Source organism: Dendropsophus ebraccatus, chromosome 15 (assembly GCF_027789765.1).
Source record: "Dendropsophus ebraccatus isolate aDenEbr1 chromosome 15, aDenEbr1.pat, whole genome shotgun sequence".
NCBI lineage: Eukaryota > Metazoa > Chordata > Amphibia > Anura > Hylidae > Dendropsophus > Dendropsophus ebraccatus.
Genome location: NC_091468.1, coordinates 13,905,085 through 13,912,821, shown reverse-complemented (window position 1 = coordinate 13,912,821; position 7,737 = coordinate 13,905,085).

The following is a 7,737-nucleotide window of genomic DNA, read 5'->3' as shown; positions in this document are numbered from 1 at the left end:
TGGCATTTGAGCGATAATCGGCTCGTGTAAACACAGCGAAAGATTAAACGACGAGCGAGAAATCGTTCATTTTGATCTTTCAAATCGTCATTGGTCGTTCGCTAAAAATTCGCTGATCGATTCGTGTAAACAATCTTTTAAAGATTGACCCTATGTGAGAGATGGGCTTAAGCGATCCTAAAAAACTATCGCAATAGCGATTTTTCGAACAATTATTCGTCTAAACGCTGATAAAACCAAATTGTTGCTTCACAATCGTTAAACGATCGATTGGGTGAATTATCGCTTCGTGTAAACGGACCATAAGCCTGTCTGTTATCATAAGAATCAGCTGAGAGGGTCCAGGCCCTGATGAGACAAGACACTATATATATATATATATATATATATATATATCCTCATAGAACTTAGAGTAGGAGTCATGTAATAGGGGTGCTTTATTATTACTGCACTGAAATATATAGTAGATATGTTACTCTTATTTTTGGGTTGCTGTCTTATGGGTAAAGAGACTCATCTAAAAAAAGATTTTCTTCTTACTTTTCACTGTGGTTCTTCAAATATGGCGATGTGGACATGATGGGAGTTATACTTTTGCAAAAGCTGGAAAGCAAAAGGTTGGAAAACATTGCTTTATCCAGGACTGAACACAAACTACGACCCCCATTATACTCTGACAGCTGATGGATATATTATACAGTTTTGCAACATATAGAAAGCTACAGCTTAGGGCAGGGGTAGGAACTGTTGCGAAACTACAACTCCCATCCCTTTGGCTGTCCATGCATGATGGGAGTTGTAGTTTTGCAATAGCTGGAAAGCCAAGTTATCCTTCCACTGGCTTAGGGGAACTTTGTTCTACACAATGATCTACATCAGGGGTGCCAGTTGCAAAACTACAATTCCCATCATGCCTGGCAGGCATGATGAGAATTGTAGTTTTATAACAGCTGAGGACATACATGTCATAGAAGCAGTCAGATGGTGGTTATGGAACCCTTACAAGAAGAGGGTCCCCATCTGGGATGTCCTTCCTTGTTCCAGAACAAGTCCCCAACTTCATAGAGACCTCCACATATGCAAACAAGGGGAAGGGGAAGCAACCAGTGGGCCACAATATAGGAGCAACAAGCAGCAGGCTCATCTGTTACAGGGGTAGCATGGTGCCCAGCACCAGAATGAGCTACGTTGTATTCTTTCTATGACATCCCCTTCCTGTATAGATCAGCATAAGCCTACATGCAACTTTCCACTTCCAGATCTCGTGTTACTAGATGAATAGGTCAGGTATTAGATGGTAAGCTCTTGTGGACACAGTTCTGTAATTCATAGCTCTGCTGCATTGCATTTGGTTGATGTGGATCACACTTTCCATCTCTCCCTGTAAACAAAGCTTCTGAAATTTTAATAACCTACAGTATGAATTTTAATTTTAGACATAAATGTTGCAAAATAAGGAGCATGGGGCTCAGAGGATTCCTGGGTTTAGTGGGGAAGCAGCAGCAGCTGGTTGGCTTGTATTGTTTCAGCACCATGGAGAGCATCTAATACGGCTTTTACTTGGGCTCCAGTAACCTGTCAGCATAGCGTCCCCTGCTGGAGATGACTAGGTACTGTGTGGCGCAGGTGCTGGAGCTCAGACACTTCATTAAGACTAGGAGAAATCCAAGTGAGACCACAGAGAGCAGAGTGTAGGTTATACCACAGCGCCATCTACTGGCACAGGGCGAGAACTGTTCATTTCTAGCCTCAGGGCTCATGCACACTGAGCAATAGACGAGGAATTGAAGAGGAATCCGCTCAAATAAGTGAAAAGTCATATCTTTGAGTGGCAGCAGCGGAGGAGTGTGCGCCTTCTCATTCACTCAAAGCAGGACACTAAGCACGGCGGGGCTTCCACCGCCGCGGAATTCCACCGTTCTTGCTCAGTATGGGCGGGTTCACACTACGGAATTCTCGCGGACAATGTCCGCGGAATTCCGTCAGCTATCCGCCCACACGGGCACGCGCTTTTCCGCCGGCTCCATAGACACCATTCTATGGGCCGGCGTATTCCGCGATCTGCTAAAAGAAGTGACATGACACTTCTTTCAGCGTATAGCGGAATACGCCGGCCCATAGAATGGTGTCTATGGGGCCGGCGGAAAGGCGTCCAGATGTGCGGGCGGACAGCTGACAGAATTCCGCGGACATTGTCCGCGAGAATTCCGTAGTGTGAACCCGCCCTATGGGTGTATGCACACTGAGCAATTCTAGCGGAATTCCGCCACAAAAAGCGGGCGGAATTCCGCCCGTGTATATACAACATTGCTTCTTTCCATAGAGAACAATGGGCGGATTGAGCTAGAAGAATCCTATAGAAGTCAATGGGACTTAAAATTCCGCTTGAAATTCTGCTTGAAATCCGCTTGCATTCCGCTCGATTTCTGCGTGAATTCCACTCAAATTCAGCTCCTATTCTGCCAGAGCAGAATAGAAGAGGAATTTTAAGCAAAAATTCCTAGTCTTTTGGGCTATGTGCACACTGAGGAAAAGGCGAGGAATTCAGCTTGAAATTCAGCTCGAAATTCAGCTTGAAATTCCTCCCGTAAAAAATGTGCAGAGCAAAGTCCCATTGTGTTCAATGGGTTTTCTGCTCTGTTGTTCACACTGCAGAATTTCCGAGCAGAATTTTCTGCTGTAGATCTGCTAGAGGAATCCTATAGAAGTCAATGGGGGGCTTAAATTCTGCCTGAAAACTTTCAGCTACAATTCCTCGAGAATTGCTCAGTGTGCACATAGCCTTGCTCAGTGTGCATATACCCTTGGGGTATGTGCACACTGAGCAATTCTCGCGGAATTCTGGCCGAATTCCGCCATAAAAAGCGGGCAGAATCCGCGTGGAATTCCGCCCGTGTAAATGCAACATTGCTCTTCCCATAGAGAACAATGGGATTTCCGACTGCCCGTGCACACAGAGTAAATTTCCGTCCGGAACTCCGCGCGGATTCCGCGCAGAATCCGCATTCCGCCCGAAGAATGTACATGTCAATTCTTTGGGCGGATTCCGCTAGAGGAATCTTATAGAAGTCAATGGGGTTTGAATTCTGCTGGTAATTCCGCTTGCATTCCGCTTGATTTCCGCACGGATTCCGCTCAAATTCCGCCCAAATTCTGCCAGAGCAGAATAGGCGAGGAATTTCAAGCAGAAGTCTTTCAGCTACAATTCCTCAAAAATTGCTCAGTGTGCACATACCCCTACTCAGTGTGCATAAGCCCTATGAACGGGGCCAAAGAAGTGACATGTCACTTCAGTTTGGGCGGATTCTGCTAGAGGAATCCTATCGAAGTCAATGTGGCTTGAATTCTGCTTAAAACTCTGCTTGAATTCCACTTGCATTCTGCTTGAAATCTGCTCAAATTCCATTTAAATTAAGCTTCTATTCTGCTCCTATTCTGCCAGAGCAGAATAGGGGTATGTGCACACTGAGCAATTCTCGCGGAATTCCGCCCGAATTCCGCCATAAAAAGCGGGCGGAATCCGCGTGGAATTCCGCCCGTATAAATGCAACATTGCTCCTTCCATAGAGAACAATGGGATTTCCGACTGCCTGTGCACACAGAGTAAATTTCCGTCCGGAATTCCGCGCAGAATCCGCATTCCGCCCAAAGAATGTACATGTCAATTCTTTGGGCGGATTCCACTAGAGGAATCCTATAGAAGTCAATGGGGTTTGAATTCTGCTGGTAATTCCGCTTGCATTCCGCTTGATTTCCGCGCGGATTCCGCTCGAATTCCGCTCAAATTCCGCCAGAGCAGAATAGGCGAGGAATTTCAAGCAGAAATTTTTCAGCTACAATTCCTCGAGAATTGCTCAGTGTGCAAGGGCCCCAATTCCTCCGTGTGCATGAGCCCTTAGTAACACTTAGTGGCAAAATAAGTAAATCCCTAGAACAATTCTTAAAGGGGAAGTTGACATTTAGGAATAACAAACAATAATTGTCGTTAAAGTGAAAATAAGTGATGGTTATAGAGTCTTCCCTTTCCCAGGACCCTTATCATCTCAGTCAGGGATGGGGAACCTTCAGTTCTCCAGCTGTTGCAGAACTACAAACCCATCATGCCTGGACAGTTAAAGCTTTGCTTGTGCTTGCACCTAAAACACCACAATTCCAATACCTCTGTTTTTTAACTTAATTGATCCAGGAGGGCAGTTTGAGAACCGAGCAGTGTTTTCCCATAGGAAATAATGTAAATGTGTTTAACTGGTTCCAGCACCGACCAATAATTACCTACAATATCATTTACTACATTGAGAAATGCCCAGTTTAACTCCTTCCAGCACCAGAACATAAATGTACGTCCTGCTGCGAGTGGGGGGCTTCAGAGAGGGTTCGTGTGGTGACCGGGACTGCAGCTATAAGCGTGCGCGGTCTGATCGCCGCACCCACTAATTACTTATTTAAATGCAGCTACAAAACTGACAGCTGCATTTAAATGGCCTATAAACAGCCATCCCTGGTATCTAGTGGGGGGGATCTTCCATGTCATGTTTGGTATCGCCGCATATGCAATCACCCAAACTATTAAATTATCGCATTCCTGATTTTGCACGGTAAATGGCGTAAGCGCAAAAACCCACCAAAGTGCAAAATTGCTGTTTTTTGTCACATCAAATGCAGAAAAGTTGTAATAAAAAGTGATAAAAAAAAGTCACATATATGCAATTAAGGTACCGATAGAAAGTACAGATCATGGCGCAAAAAATGACACAGCGCCATAGACCAAAGGATTACATATGACTGTAATTGTACTGACTTAAGGTACATATATTACATGTCCGTTTTACTATTGGACAAACGGCATAAACACGAAAAAACCCAAAATGAAAAGAAATTGCTTTTTTTTCAATTTCACTGCACAAATCACTTTTTTTCCAGTTTTACAGCATACTTTATGGAAAAATTAAGTCTGCCATTGCAAAGTACAATTGGTGTCGCGAAAAATAAGGGCTCATGTGGGTCTGTAGGTGAGAAAATGCAAACACTATGGCCTTTTAAACACAGAGAGGAAAAAAATGAAAATTAGCTCGGTCCTGAAGGGGTTAAAGAGACTCTGTCAGTAGGTGTATGATGTCCTATCTCAGGATAGCATAAACTGGTGACAGAGAAGCTGAACAGGATAATGTATCACTTACATTGTTCTGTGTAGCTGACCCAGAGATCTCCTACAGAATAACATGGACAATAAGTAGTCCTCTCCATTATGTGCATGTGCTCAGTAGTCCTGGATATTCATGAGAAGCAGAAAACTCCACCCACCAGCTGCTGATTGGCAGTTATCTATACATGCTGTGTATAGGCAGTCAGCGGTCGGGGGTGGGGAATGGGAGTGGCAAGAATCCTATTCTCCTGCATATTAGGAGAACGGCTAAACAGAATGATGTAAGTAATACACCCACCTGTTCAGCATTTCTGTCACTAGTTTATGCCTCCCTCATTTAAGGCAGAATAAACCTAGTGACAGATTCCCTTTAATCATGCCGATACATAACAGAACAGCACTATATACTGTACAGTACATTATAAGCCAGAAATGTTTAACACCACCAACAATTGCACAGTAGTCACCAACTCCTCACTCATCCTTTAATGTATAGTGTCCCCCCATCCAGGGCCTTATTTACCACTAGGCACCCGTGGTCCGGTGCCTAGGGCAGTACCTTGCAGGGGGGCAGCACCAGGGAGCAGGGGAAGGAAAAAACTATTTTTATTTTTTTTAGTCTTCCACCTCCTGTTCAGACTTGCCAGTAAATCTGGTGTCTTTTCCAGGGGGGTGGGGGGTATGGTGGTATTGGTCAGGTCTGGTAAGGCCAATCGGTGTGTGAAGATAGGGCGTCTTCAGGTTTAGTGCCTAGAGCAGCAGCAGTTGTTAATATGGCCCTGCCCCCATCCCTGTACCGTATGTGAGATGGTGGTGCACTGACTGTACTATTACTGTACTGTGTATGCACTCTAGTAATCTTATACAGTACTGTACTATACTGTATGTGGAGCCTCACCAGTGCTAAACACACCAGGTACGACCCACGGTTCATGTGATATCAAACATAGCCTCATGTCAGGAACTGTCCAGAGCAGGAGAGGTTCTCTATGGGAATTTGCTGCTGCTCTGGACAGTTCCTGACATGGGCAGAGGTGGCAGCAGAGAGCACTGTGTCAGACTGGAGAGAATACACCACTTGCTGCAGGACATACAGCAGCTAAGAAGTACGGAAAGATTAAATAGAAGAAGTGTACAACTCTGTGTAACTTTCTCATACCAGTTGATTAAAAAAAGTTTTCTTCTACAGAGTACCCCTTTAACAACTTATCCAGAGAGATACTTGTTGTGCTGATATACAAGTGGAGGATGGAATCAGTCTTCATATTACTAATAGATTTGCCAGGTATCAATGCTTCAGATGTCAATAAGAATCCCTAGCAGCATGCGTCAGTGTCACGTCTCCCGCACTGATGAGATCTGTCATCCAATGAATGGTATCGCAGAGCTTGTGCCGCTCTGTCTTGTACAATATTCCCATCAATCTCCTTAGGTAATTTAGTTAATGTTCCGCCGTCTCCTGAGGAAGTTTATCATTTTTTGGTGAAGTTAATTATTTGTAAATTCTTATTACATCTCAGTCTGCGGTAAATAACTTATGCAAATAACTTCAAGTAATATCAATTATTTGCAATTTCTAACAAGTTTAATTTGACGGTAATTTAGTCATTTGTGACCCTGATAATAGGGAAACATGCAAGAAAGGTCTGTAGAGCCTCATTTAAAGGATAACTCCGGCGGAGAGAGGGGGAGAACCTCTAAGCTCAAAGCTAATTTTTATACTTACCCTCAGCACCTTCTGTTCTTCTTCACTTCTTTATTTGGTGATTAAAAAACTCCGACCCTCCATTCATTGACTCAGATGTCTTGCAGCCAATCGGAGCTGAGCAAGCTGTGAGTAATCTGCTGATGTTGGTCAGTATGGTGGTGTCATGTATGGGATAATACTTGTTTCTCGTAATTGGTAACCGATGTAAATCACGGTCATAGCGGAGTCGGAGGTCTGGCAGGATGTAGGTTTTTTCCACACAAAAATGCAATGATTCTGCAGCAGTGCCTCAAGCTCACTCGTGCTTCAGACCGTCTCTGCTGCTGAAGCGTTGCACAGGTGACTGGTTGCAATAAAGACTCAGCTTGTATTTGACCAGATATCTGACCGCTGGCATCAGGATTTGCATCTGGCTTGTGGATCTGGATTAAGCGCTTCAGTTGGTTCCTTATTGGGTAGATGGCATCCTGTGCCAGCTTTTCCATTAGCTACATGGTACATTGGTGCCTTGGATTACGAGCATAATTCGTCCCGGGATAATGCTTGTAATACAAATCCACTCTTAAACCAAAGCAAATTTTCCCATAAAAAATCATTGAAATGCAGACAATTGGTTCCACACCCCAATAATAATGATTTTTTTTCATTCTGAATAACATGTAAAACAGATGAAACAAACAATGAGAAACAGCAGAATATGTCATATGAAAAGTTACTGTACAGTATAGTAGAGTATAATGTATAGTAACTGCATAACCCTGATAACACAGCAGCAGTTTGTAGATACAAATACCAATATGTTCTATACCGCTATATCGCGCATAGCGCTATAGATCATATTGGTATTTGACTTTTTAGATTAACACTGAGGATACGGAATGCTCAA